Here is a 14097-nt window from a genome sequence, read left to right as displayed (position 1 = left end):
AGGAGATATTGGGTCTTAGGGTGTGTGAATTTGGGGGTCTTATAGATCCTATGGAACTACCCTGCAGCGTGGCCTGCCCCTGTTGACACCCTCCCAGCAGCAGGCAAGAGGACATTTTCTCCTTAGCTTTACCAACACTGCATGATCTTAAACTTTAATTTTTTCGACCTGATTTCCTGATGCTTGTTATTGTTTCCTGATCATTTCTACCTGATTCTGATGAATGTCATTGAAATTTGACATTATTTCTTCCCTTGAGTGGCTGTTGTCATTTTCTTTTCCGTGAATCTCTTGCCTCTGTCTGTCCTCTCTGGTTGCCTCTTGTTCAGGCCCTGGTTGACTGCTGTGTTTTCTTTGCTCTCACTGTTTGGGGCTATTTGCTGGGCTTTCTTTCTGTTTCTGAGCAGGGCTATACAGGTATTAACTTCTTTCTTTTTTAATTTTTTGCTTGTTTTAGAGAACATGAACTGGGGAGAGGGGTAGAGGGGGGAGAGAGAGAGAGAGAGAAACTTAAGCAGACCCTTCAGGGAGGAGCCCAGCACAGGACTTAATCTCATGACCCTGCCAATATGACCTGAGCTGAAATCAAGAGTCGGACGCTCAACCCACTGAGTCACCGAGGCACCCCTCCCTCTCTTTTCATTTATTCAAACTACATTCATCAAGTGCCTGGTAGGTGCCAGGTAACGTGATAAGGGCTGATGATGTGGTGACAAGACAGAGTCTCTGCTGTCACAAGGCTTGTGTTTCAGTGGAAGAAATAGACATAGCAGTAAGTGGTACGTAGTACAAAGTCATATACTATGAAGATAATGCAGGTAAGAGGATAGAAATTAGGAGGCATTAGGAAGGGAGTGTATTTTAAAGAAAGTGGTCAGGGAAGGCCTCTACACCGAAGTGAGATGTGAGCAGAGACCTGCATGAAATGAGGATGTGAAAAGCCTTTCAAGGAGATGCTTTAGCGAGTGCAAAAACACCACAGTAACAGGGAGGGATGGAAAGAAAGTTGGTGTGGCTAGAGTTCACAGGTCAAGGGGCAGAGTGCAGGAAATTATGTTGAAAAGGCAACCAGGGGGCGCCTGGGTGGCTCAGTGGGTTAAGCCTCTGACTTCGGCTCAGGTCATGATCTGACAGATCGTGAGTTCAAGCCCCACATTGGGTTCTCTGCTGTCAGCATGGAGCCCGCTTCAGATCCTCTGTCTCTCTCTCTCTCTCTCTCTCTCTCTCTCTCTCTCTCTCTCTGCCCCTGCCCACCTGCCCTTCACCACCCCGTTCCCCCCCCCCCCCCACCTGGGTTCTGGCTCTCTCTCAAAATAAATAAATTAAATACCAAAAAAGGCAGCCAGAATCCAGATCATGAAAGACTTTGGAGGCCATGATAAAGAATGTTAATTTTATTTCCAGGGTAATGGAAAGCCTTGGAGTTTTGTGGATGGGAGAGTATCATTTAGATTATTCTGGTTGGTCTCTAGTGAAAAGAATGACAAGTGCGGAAGCTAGAGAATCCTCAAGTAGCTATCGCTATAGTCCAGGCAAGGGTGTTCAGGCTCATGGTGATTGAGGTGGTGAGGAATAGGTGGGGGATATATTTTGAAGGTGGAGCCAGTATGACTTGTTGGTGGATTATATGTATGGTGGGTAAGGGGGTTGGGGAAGAGTTGGGTGATCTGAAGATTTTGACCTGTGCTATTGGAGAGGAAGTGAGGGCCCTTACAATGGATGGAGTAGACTGGGCAGAATAAGCGTGATGGGGAGAAATCCAGAGTTCCATTTTGGATATTTAAATTTGAGGTGCTTATTGGATATCCAAGTGTTGAGTGGGCATTCAGCTCAAGGGAGAAATCAGAACTGAGAATACATATTTGGGAATTTTCCCCTTTGGGGATCATATTTAACACCATGGGCTGCTTGATATCAGTGAGGGAATAGTTGGAGAGAGGAATAAGGTCAAAGACTGAACCGAGGGTCACCCAAAGCTGAGGGTCAGGGACTTGGAAGAGAGCCAGTAGACAGGAGTTTTGAGGGCTCTGGAAACCAAATGAAGACTCACTCAAGAGTGAGGGAGTGTGTCAGATGCTGTGGAATGATTGAGGAGGATGTGTATTTAGGACAAACATTGGACATAGTATGATAGAAGCATTGCTGAGCTCCACTGGAGCAGTCTCAGTGGCGAGAGTTGGAGAGAAAATCTGAGGTGAGAAAGTGATCGTGTAAATGAGGGGCATACACTTACATCCTACTGTAGCCAGAGCGCTGTCAGCATTGTCTCTCTGGGATCTTGAAGTTGAAAGTCTCTTGGCTAATTTCTACTCTTCTGTCAAAGATACTTAAGATGTAGAACTAGTTTCTTTGTCTCTCTCCTAAACTCTCCACACGGCTTCCTACCCTTCCCAGGCTGTGATAGATGGCCTACCTGGGTCTTTCTACTCTGCCTTTTAAATACGTGTTTGTTTATTTTGAGTGAGAGAGGGCACGTGTGGGGTAGGGGCAGAGAGCGAGAGGGAGAGAGAGAAGCTGTGTGCTCTTTAGAGCCTGACCTGGGGTTTGAACTCAGGAACCATGAGATCATGACCTGAGCCAAAATCAAGAGTAGGACACTTAACCGACTGAGCCACCGACATGCTTCTACTTTATCTGTATATATGGCTGACGGCTCACAGACAAGAGGCTCAGAGGCAGCCACATTGTTGATCTCCATAATTCCTAGCCCGTTCTGAATCTCAGGAGTAAATATTTGTTGAATCGTGCCTCACTTCTTTTTTTTTTTTTTTTTTAATTTTTAAATGTTTCTTTTTGAGAGAGAGAGAGAGTTTAAGTGGGGGAGTGGCAGAGAGAGACATGGAGACAGAGGATCGAAGCAGGCTCTAGGCTCTGAGCTGTCAGCATAGAACCCAATGTGGGGCTCAAACACATGAACCATGAGATCATGACCTGAGCTGAAGAGAGACTCTTAACCGACTGAGCCACCCAGGCACCCGTGCACCTTATTTCTGATTCAGTTTTAAATGGGAGAGTGAGATACAAGGAAGCTTTGCCATAATTAGAGGGGAGTCTGAATTTGAAGGGCATGTAGGGGAGTAAATAAATAAAATAAGTTCTATTAGATGAGCAAATGACTACATAATTGTGCAGAAACCGCGCCATTTCTCATGATACGGGTATTGCCGATAATGGGCAGAACACTTCAAGGACCTGGTGTATGTATTTTTTAAAAATTTAATTTTGAATGAAGGTTAATACAAAAGTCTGCTCAGACCCTTTTACTAGTGAGTGACAATGATGTGAATTCCATTTTGGACTCAGCCTATTTAGTTTACGAAGTTAAAATATATGTTTTGTGAAAGCAGTGTTTCCTCTCAACCTAATTTTAACTGGTAATTGCTTCTCGATGGTTCCTCTGGAGAACCTGTCGGTGTGGTCCTGGAGACAGGGGAGAAGCAGAGAATAAGAATGCTGAGTCCCCAGGTATAAGAGTGGATCCCCTGGTGTGACTTTGACAGTCACTAATGTCATATGCTATGTCATATACTGCTTCCATTTCACTGTCTATAATTTGATGATTAATAGTATTTGTCTGTATTGTACTTTGCCCATAAGAGATGCTTTGTTATCACCAAGTATTAACCTTGCCTCCAGTGATGAGCAGGGTCCTCTGAGAAAAAAACAAACCGTTGATTTCCATATCCAGCTTCTTTTTATCTTGTACTGTAAGGAAACCAACGCCAAATTATTTCATCCGGCTAGCGGCCTCATGCTGTTGCATCTTTAATAAATGTTCTCATCAAATTTACTTTAAGAATCTGGTCAAAATTCAAGTCCTAGTTTTAATATTCATAAAAAACTATTGAGCATCTGATATCTCCCAGCCATTGTGCTTGGACTTGGGATTTAAAAAAAAAAAAACCCACCTTAAAAAATGTTTTTTAATGTTTATTTTTGAGAGAGAGAGAGTGCAACTGGGGGAGGGGCAGAGAGAGAGGGAGACAGAATCTGAAGCAAGTTCTAGGCTCTGAGCTGTCAGCATGGAGCCAGATGTGAGGCTTGAACTCATGAGCTGTGAGATGATGACCTCAGTAACTGACTGAACCATCCAGGTGCCCCTAAACACACACCTTAATACAACTCTAAGGACAAAACTGCATTCTACTCTGCTCTTGTAAGCTTTCACCTAACTTTTGAAGTATTCTGTTGGAAGTGAAGTATGGAAAGGTCAATTAACTATGTAACTTAAAAAATTTCCCCCAAATTTGGGGAGCCTTGGTGGCTCAGTCGGTTAAGCGTCCGATTTCGACTCGGGTCATGATCTTGTGGTCCGCGAGTTTGAGCCCCGTGTTGGGCTCTGTGCTGAAAGCTCAGAGCCTAGACTCCATTTGGATTCTGTGTCTCCCTCTCTCTCTGTCCCTCCCCCACTAGCACTCTGTCCCTCTCTCTCTCTCTTTCTCAAGAGAGAAAATTTCCCCCAAATCCAATAATTATAGTCTTCATTGTTAAATATGAGACTAGATTTTTTTTAAAGTTTATTTTGAAAGAGTGTGAGAGGGGGAGGAGCAGGGAGAGAAAGAAAGAGAAAGAAAATCCTAAGCGGATTCTGTGCTGCCAGCATGAAGACAGACACAGGGCTTGATCTCATGATCCTGGGATCATGACTAGAGCTGAAAGCAAGAATCAGATGTTTAACTGACTGAGCCACCCAGGCGCCCTGAGAGTGGATTTTTAAAAATGCTTATAAAGTTTATGATTCAGGGAATTACTAGGGCTCTTAGAAATCTTCTAGTTTAATGTTGCTTAGTAAAATATAATGCAAGTATCATTTGTCATTTGAATTTTCTAGTAGCTACTTTAGAAAAAGTAGACAGAAACAAATGAAGTTAATTTTAATAATATGTTTAATCCAATACATTTAATCTGATACATTGAAAAGAACATTTCTGTATGTGATCAGTACAAAAATTAAACTACTTTTGTTTCCTACTGTCTTTAAAATCCAGTGTGCATTTTACTCTTACAGCATATATCCATTTGGATGCTAAGTTTTACATTGAAAATACTTTGATCTCTACTTAGATTTCATAAAACTTACTTGAAAGAGTACATCCACATAGCCAGGTTGTTCCAAAGATACTTAAAAATTTTCCAGCAATCGAAATTAGATAAAAATTAAGTTTCTCAGTTAAGCTAGCTCCATGTTTTAAGTGCTCAGTAACCACATGAGGCTAGTAGCTGCCATTTTTAGACAGTGCAGATGGAAAACATTTCTATCATCATAAAAACACGAGACAACTTGAACTCACTGAGAAAACGGAGTGGCAGTAGCAGACCAGGGACTAGAACCTTGTTTGTAAGGAGTTTCATTGGCATTAAATCCTCTGCAATACCAACCTTCCAAAGACAGGCGGTCAAGTGGATTGGAATACATGGAGAAGTTTTCTAGGAGGAATGAACCCCCTTGTATATGTTGGGTTGTTACACATGAGATTTAAATAGCTTACACAGTGGAAGTGCTCCAGTGATGTTTAGTGAAGAATGTGTCAGTTGTGGCAACAGATACCTCACATAAAACTTAACCATTTTAATTAACCTTTGTTGAGTGTACATTTCAGTGGCACTAAGCACATCCACATTGTTGTAAAACCGTCATCACCATCCATCTCTGGAATTGACGTATCTTCCCAAACTGAAACTCTGTGTTCATTAAACTCGAACTCCCCGGCTCCTGGCCACCACCATTCTACTGTATGTCTCTATGAATTTTATTACGTCATATAAGCGGAATCATACAGTATTTGTCCTTCTCTCTCTGGCTTAATTGAATTAGCATAATGTCTTCAAGGTTCACCCATGTTGAGGCATGTGTCAGAGTTTTCTTTTTAAGGCTAGATAATATTTCATTGTATGTGTACACCACATTGTTTATTGAAATAAATTGACATAAACATTGTGTAAGTTTTATGTGTATAACATGTTGATTTGATACATTTATATAGTCTAGTATGATTACCACCCTGCTTGAGCTAATACCTCTATCACCTCACATAATTATCATTGCCTTTTAATGTGAGAACATTTAAGATACTGTCTCTTAGCAGTTTTGAAGCATATAATACAATGTTGTTGACAGTAATCACTGTGTTGTGCATTAGATCCTCAGAACTTCCTTTCCTTTCATTTTCAAGTTTTCAATCTTTAATAATATCTTCCCACCATTCTCCCTCCTGCACCCCAAGACCTGGTAACTACCATTCCACTGTTCCTGTGAGTTTGGCTTTTTTAGATTCTACACAGAAGTGATACCATACAATATTTACCTTGGGCTTCTCTCACTAAGCATAATGCCCTCAAGGTCTATCCATGTTGTCACAGATAGCAGGATATCTTTTTTTTTTTTTAGGGGTGAATAATTAATTAATTGTGTGTATGAATACATTCACATGGATATATACATGTGTACACATGCCCACACGTGTGTATGTGTATATATGTATATGTGTATATAGATATACATATGTGTATATGTGTATATATAGCATGTATATGTGTATATATGTGTGTATGTATGTATACATATATCTATATACACACGCCACATTTTCTTTATCCATTCATCTGTTGATGGACACTTGGGTTGTTGGAATATCTTGGCTATTGTGAATAATGCTGCAGTGCACATGGGAGTGCAGATATCTTTTTGATAATTTTTTTTCAGTTATTTTGGCCATATAATCAGAAGTAGGATTGCTTGCTAGAAACTCCTTACTGTTTTCCAGTGGCAGAACCACCTTACATTCCCATGAACAGCGTACAGCGGTTCCCTTTTCTCCACATCCTCCCCAACATTTGCCACTGTTTGTCTTCTTAATGATAGCCTATCAGGCATGAGGTGATATCTCACTATGGGTTTGATTTGCGTTTCCTTTATGACTATTGATGTTAAGCACCTTTTCACGTACCTGTTGGCCACATGGATGTCTTCTCTGAGAAAATGTCTATTCAATTTTTCTGCCCATTTTAGAATCAAATTGCCTTTGTTGTTGTTGGTGGTGGTGTCATTGAGTTGTATGAATTTTTTATGTATTTTGGATGTTAACCTTTTAACCAGTATGTGGTTTGCAAGTATTTTCTTCCATTCTATATGTTGCCTTTTTGTTTCATTTGCTGTGCAGAAGCTTTTTAGTTTGGTGTAGTCCCACTTGTTGAGTATTGTATTTCTTTTGCTTTTGGTGTCATATCCGAAAAAAAATTGTTGCTGAGACTAATGTCAGGAAGCTTTTTCTCTGTGTTTTTTTTCCAGGAGTTTTACTATGTCGGGTCTGATATTTAAGTCTTTAATCCATTTTAAGTAAATTTTTGTGAGTGGTGTAAGATTGGGGTTCAATTTCATTTCTCTGCATATAGTTATTCACTTTTCCCAGCACCATTTGTTGAAGAGACCATCCTTTACCTCTTGGGTTTTCTTGGCTCCATTGTTAAATGTTAGTTGACCCTAAATTTCGGAGTTTATTTCTGGGATGTCAGTTCTGTTCTATTGGTCCATGTGTCTATTTTTATGCCAATACCATACTGTTTTAATTACATAGGTTTTTTTTTATCAGGAAGTGTGATACCTCTGGTTTTGTTCTTTGTTAGGATCGTTTGGCTATTCATGGTCTTTTGTGGTTCCATTCAAATTTTAGGATTGTTTGTACTTCTCTGAAAAATGTCATTGGGACGTTGATAGAGATTGCTTTGAATCTGTAGATGGCTTTGAGTACTTTGGACATTTTAACAATATTCATTGTTCTAATCCATGAACATGGGATATCTTTACATTTTTTTGTGTCTTCACTTTCTTCCATCAAAGTCCTGCAGTTTTTAGTGTTAAGATCTTTCACTTTGATCAAATTTATTCCTATTTGCTTATTTTTGATGCTGTTGTGAATGGGAAAATTTCTTTTTTTTAAAGATATGTCATTGTGACTATGCAGAAATGCAACGGAGCTTTGTATGTTGATTTAATATCCTGCAACGGGTTTTGGTTGAGCCCTTCGGATTTTCTCTAGAAGATCTTATCTACAAATAATGACATTTTTACTACTTCTTTTCCAATTTCGCTGCTTTCTATTTCTTTGTCTTGCCTACTTGCTCTAGCTAGGACTTGAGAGAGTGGGCATCCTTGTCTTGTTCCTGCTTTTAGGGGAAAAACTTTTAATCTTATCAAATATGATGTTCGTTGTGGGTTTGTCATATATGGCCCTTATTATGTTGAAGTATGTTTTTCTATACTTGGTTTGTTAAGGATTTTTATCATGAAAGGATGTTTTATTTGTAAAAAGCTTTTTTCTGCATCTAGTGAGGTGATAATATGGTTTATCTTTCATTCTATTAATGTGTATTACATTTATTGATTTGTGTGTATTGAATCATCTTTTCATCCCAGAATAAGTCCTTCTTGTTCATGGTGTATGATAATTTTCATATGTTGCTGAATTTGGTTTGCTAATATTTTGTTGAGAATTTTTGCATCTATATTCATCAGGGATAGTGGTCTATAGTTTTCTTGTATATCTTTATCTGGCTTTGATATCAGGGTAATGCTGTCCCTGTAAAATAAATTTGGGAGAGTTCCCTTCTCTTAGACATTTGGGAAGAGTTTGAGAATGATTGATGTTAGTCTTTAATGTGTGATAGAATTCACCAGTGAATACATTTTAGAATAATGATTTAAATTCCTTAATGATTACTGATTAAGATTTTCTATTTCTTCGTGATTCAGTCTTGGTAGGTTGTATGTTTCTAGGAATTTATCCATTTCTTTTAGGTTATCCAATTTGTTGGCATAGAATTGCTCATAGTAATCTCTTATGAACCTGTGTATGTCTGTAGTATTAGTTGAGTTGTAGTGTCTCCTCTTTAATTTCTGATTGAGTTTTTTTCTTCATCTAGCCAAAATTTTGTTAATTTATCTTTCAGAAAAAAAAAAAAAACCCAAAACAAAAAACAGGTCTTATTTTCATTGATCTTTTCTATTGTTTGTCTGGTCTCTATTTCTGCTCTGATCTTTGTTATTTCCTTCCTTCTGCTAACTTTGGGCTTAGTTTGTTCTCTTTCTAGTTTTTGAGGTTAGATGGTTTACTTGAGATCTCTATATTAACATACTCATTTATCACTATAGCCCTCTAAGAATTGCTATTGCAGCATCCTATAGGTCTGGCTGTATTGTATATTTGTTTTTATTGTTTTGAGATGTTTTATGTTTCCCCTTTGATTTCTTCTTTGGCACACAGATTGTCCAGGAGTGTGTTGTTTAGTTTACAGGTGATCATAAAATTTCCAGCTTTCCTTTTGTTGATTTCCAGTTTTGTCCCATTGTGGTCAGAAAAGATACTTGATAGGATTTCCAATTTTTTAAATTTGTTATGACTTGTTTTGTGGCCTATCAAGTGATCTATCCTGGAGAATGTTCAGTGTGCACTTGAGGAGAATGTGTATTCTGCCCTTGGGTTTAATGTTCTATAAATGTCTGTTAGCCCCATTTGGTCTGATAAAGGATTCACGTCCAGTGTTGTCTTGTTGATTTTCTGTCTGGATGATCTATCCATTGGTGGAAGTGGGGTGTTGAAATTCCTACTATTATTGCTGTCTGTTTCTCTCTTCAGATTGGTTAGAGTATACTTAATATATTTAGGTGCTGTGATGTTGGGTGTATATATATTTAGGATATATTTTTTTGATGAATTGACCCCTTTATTATATAATGGCTTTTTTGTCTCTTGGTACTATTTTTGGATTCAAGTCTGTTTTGTTTGATGGAAGGATAGATCTTCCCCTTTCCTTTGTATGCCATATTTTGTTTATTCAATCAGTGGTGGACATTTGGATTCTTTCCACTTTTTGGCTATTGTGAATAATGCTGCTGTGAATATTGATGTAACAAATTATGTGTTGAAGTAGTGAGGGTTTTTTTTTCATTCTTTATTGCAAATGTATCTATTAAGCTTACACAGTATCCAAATTAATGGCAGTGAAAAACGTTGCCTCATTGGAAAACCTACCTCAAGATCTTTGAATGGGGGGACAAAGTCTTCTAGTCCTATTTTCTAAGAAACTATGAAATGTGCTTTGTTTTCTTGCTTTGAGCAGATATTTTAGATGTTCATTCTGTATTAGACCTTATTACCATCTAATATATTAGGTATTTTTTAAGTTTTAAAAAAAATCTTATAATTACTTATTTCACTTACTCATTTATTCTTACTATTTTTTAAATGTTTATTTTTGAGACAGAGATAGAGCACGAGTAGGAGAGAGGCAGAGAGAGAGGATGACACAAAATCTGAAATAGGTTCGAGGCTCTGAGCTGTCAGCACAGAGCCTGACATGGGGCTCGAACCCATGAGCCACGGGATCATGACTTGAGCTGAAGCCTGTTGCTTAACCGACTGAGCTACCCAGGTGCCCCATATTTTATCTTATTTAAAGTAGGCTCCATGCCTAGTGTGGGGCCTGAACTCATGACCCTGAAATCAAGAGTAGCAAACTCCACCAACTGAGTCAGCCAGGTACCTGTTTGTGTTTTTTAATCACTACCTTCAATCCTCTTCACCCAGTGCCCCTCCAGAATGTAAATTATGTAAGGACATGGATTTAGAGGGCAGTTTTGTGTTCTGTATTTTTGGTGCTTAGAGCTGTGCCTGCTACACGATGGGCAGTCAGAAAGATCTGTTGGAATGAATGAATGAATGATGCTTAAATGTTACCCAGCTTTGTTTCATGTGTATCATTTTCAAAGGCTCTGTATTTAGCTTCTTTTGAACATCTTAGTATTAATGGTTTTCCTGAGGAAGAGCGTCCAATACAAAATGTCTATTTTATAGATCTTATAAATGGAGAATAAGACATGAAAAATGATTATGTTGCATTGGGAAAGGAAAGAAGATAGAGATGGATTAGACAAAGATATACTTGGAATTTTGTCCGTCTCTAATTTGACTGAATTGTCCCCAAAGCGGTAACATGTAAAACATCAGAGACACTCATACATTGATAACCCAGACTTATTGGGGGGGGGGGAGGTCAAATTATGTATTTAGTTAAAAAAAATTTTTTTTAACATTTATTTATTTTTGGGCTTGGGTCCACGAACCATGAGATCATGACCTGAGCTGAAGTCGGACGCTTAACCAACTGAGCCACCCAGGGGCCCCTTAGTTTTTCTAACAGTGGAGGTTAAATGATCCAGCTGTCATCAAAAATACAGAAACAGGGGTGCCTGGGTGGCTCAGTTGGTTAAGCGTCCGACTTTGGCTCAGGTCATGATCTTGAGGGTTTGAGCCCTGTGTTGGGCTCTGTGTTGACAGCGCGGAGCCTGGCGCCTGCTTCGGATTCTGTGTCTCCCCTTCTCTCTGCCCCTCCCCCACTCGTGTGTGTGTGTGTGTGTGTGTGTGTGTGTGTGTGTGTGTGTGTGCACACTCTCGCTCTCTCAAAAATAAAAACATTAAAAAAGTAATAAAAATTTAAAAAATACAAACTAAATCATCTTTCTAAAATAAGAACACTCCATTGTTTTCTCTTAATGCCAGTATTTATTGATTTGTACTAGTCAATCTAGATACTGCTCTAGCCAAGTCTCAGCCTCTCTTTGAGATGCCAGTTAGAGTTTTTAAAATGGCAAGAACTCTGAAACATTAACTGTGAAGGTAGGGAACCCGGTCCTTTTTCTCTTGTAGGCAAGGAAACTCGACTCTGAGAGGTAAGATGATGTCCGGAAGTGTTTTTTTGCCTGTCTTTGTTTGAGTCATTTTCCTTGTCTTGGATTTTAGTAAGGATATAATCTCAGTTCCAGTTGAAAAGGAGATCACAATGCCAGCCGTCAAATCCACATATCAATCCTCTCCTTAATTGCTGAAGTTTGACACGTCTCTGTGTTTGTCCCAGAAAACTCTAAATGTTCCTGTATTAGCCATAGGGAATTAAATTTCCTATGGAGACAAATTAACTTCTAAATTATAAGATAAACAAATAAAACACAAGAAGTGGGCGTACTTCTTGCTTCAACTTAAAGCTTTCTCAAAGTAATTTCTCTTTGCCTTCTCCGTATTTTCCACAGATTGATCTCTCTCTCTCCCTCCCTCCTTCCCTCCTTCCCTCTTTTCCTTCCTTCCTTCCTCTGTTGGAACTCACTATATACTTCATACCTTCTCTGATGAGTAGATTTTTAGTCAGAAACTTAAAAAAAGGCATCTTAGCATCCTAATCAAAGTAGAAGAGGTCAACTAGACTGTTAAAATGGAGAGTTTTTTTAAGCCATGTAGCTATAATGTTTGGACAATTCTTGAAACGGGGAGGGTGGTAACTCTAGATTTAAAACTTTATTTTTTTTTAAAAAAAGACTTTAAACCAATTCACCTTTGTTTATTTAATAAAGACTAACAGAATAAGGAAGGAAAAGAATACATTTTGTGGATAAGCCAAATTCGTGGCCTTGTGCATTTAATTTTATACTCTAAAACCTACCTGACGGGGTTTAAAGCTTCCTACCTTACTCTTGTGATTGCAAACCCTGGCTTTTCATATATTCCCCGCCCCCTGGCCTGTCTCCAGTTATTGTAGAAGTGAGAAAATCACCAACTTACTTTAATTCTGGTTCAAAAATAAGTATGTCCACATATCCATTGTATTTTTTTTTTTTTTGATGGAAAAGGGATTGGAACAGAGAAGACCAAATTGTGAAAAAAGTTAGATTATTATAGTCCTTCAAATCTTCAGCCGACGTGTGAAAGCACCTTGGACGTAACGCACAGGAAAAACTGTCCATTTGACCTCCCTTTCATTGGCACTGCTCCTGCTGCCCCCTGCCCCCCCTTCCCGGGAAAGACCAGATGTCTGGTTTGTAGAGTGTTGGGCTTTTCCTTAGTCAAGTTTATTTTACCAAGCGTGGAGAAAAACTGCAGCTCTTTCTGACCTTAGTATTTTATAGTTTAATAAATTCATCTACTAAAAGTCTTCCAGCATAAAATGAGTTTGAGTATTTATGCACCTCTGTGTTTGCAACAATCCAAGCCAGGCTGTGCGAAGAAAATGTTGAAATGACCTTTATTTTGAAAATCCCATTATTGTAAACAGACAAAAACCAAAATCCAAACCCCCAAATACCGAATTCATGTTTTTCATGAATAGTAGGTATGATGGAGTGAACGGGAAGGACGCTGAATCATAGCAGTGGTAGGGGGCAGGGGGAGTATGAGTAGATGACCTGTTTGCTTGTCTGATTCCTAGTGATAGCAAATACAAAATACACGTTAGTTACGGTATTTCTTCCCTCCTTACAGAAAACGGTACTTGGAAATTCCTATGTAAAGCTAATTTGCCATGAGGAATATAAAGCCCTTTAATGGGGTATCTAGGTCCCTATGGATATATTTTTTTTAAACATACACCATGTGGTGCAATCTGTTACAGTCTACAAGGAGAGAAGGGGAGGGAGTTCTGTGGGGGCCAGGAATAAAGTCATCTCTGGGAGTTTTTGAGGTATTCTCTAGTAACAGGGGAAAGGATACAGCTAAAGCCTAGAAATGACATCCATCCCGCTTCCCTAAGTAGTAACCCAGGGTATATTAAATATATGCTCTTTTTATAAACTATTTAGCAAGTCAGTCAACTTAGGGGAGGAAAAAAACAACCTTTTCTGACATGGTTAAATTGCTATTCATTTTGTATTTTAATCGAACCTAGTGGTGATTTAATTTACAGAACTCAAAGGAAGTGTGCACTCAAATATTTGAGGATGTTAACGTATCAACCACTGTTTAATTTTGGAATGTGCCTACTTGCTTGACACAATATTTTACTATCTCAACAAATGTTTAGCCTTTTTTTTCACTTGACTAAAGAGAAATAAGTTTCACATCGCTTCATTCACCTTCTTATGTGCATATGCTGGGAAAGATTGGATGTTAAAAAAAAAAAAAAAAAAAAAAAAACTTCCTCATGTTCCTTTCTACTACATCTAAATCTGTTTACCAATTCAAAGCTGCTAAAAAGCCGTGCATTCTCCTGCTAAATCAACTGGATGGCTAGAAACCAAACTGTGATGTAACAGGAAAAAAAAAAAATTATCAATTT

The sequence above is a fragment of the Panthera pardus genome, unplaced genomic scaffold (genome assembly GCF_024362965.1).
Source record: "Panthera pardus isolate Hobbes unplaced genomic scaffold, ASM2436296v1 HiC_scaffold_8, whole genome shotgun sequence".
Classification (NCBI taxonomy): domain Eukaryota; kingdom Metazoa; phylum Chordata; class Mammalia; order Carnivora; family Felidae; genus Panthera; species Panthera pardus.
The sequence above is the reverse complement of the archived record's forward strand: the minus strand, read 5'-3'. Positions refer to the sequence as shown.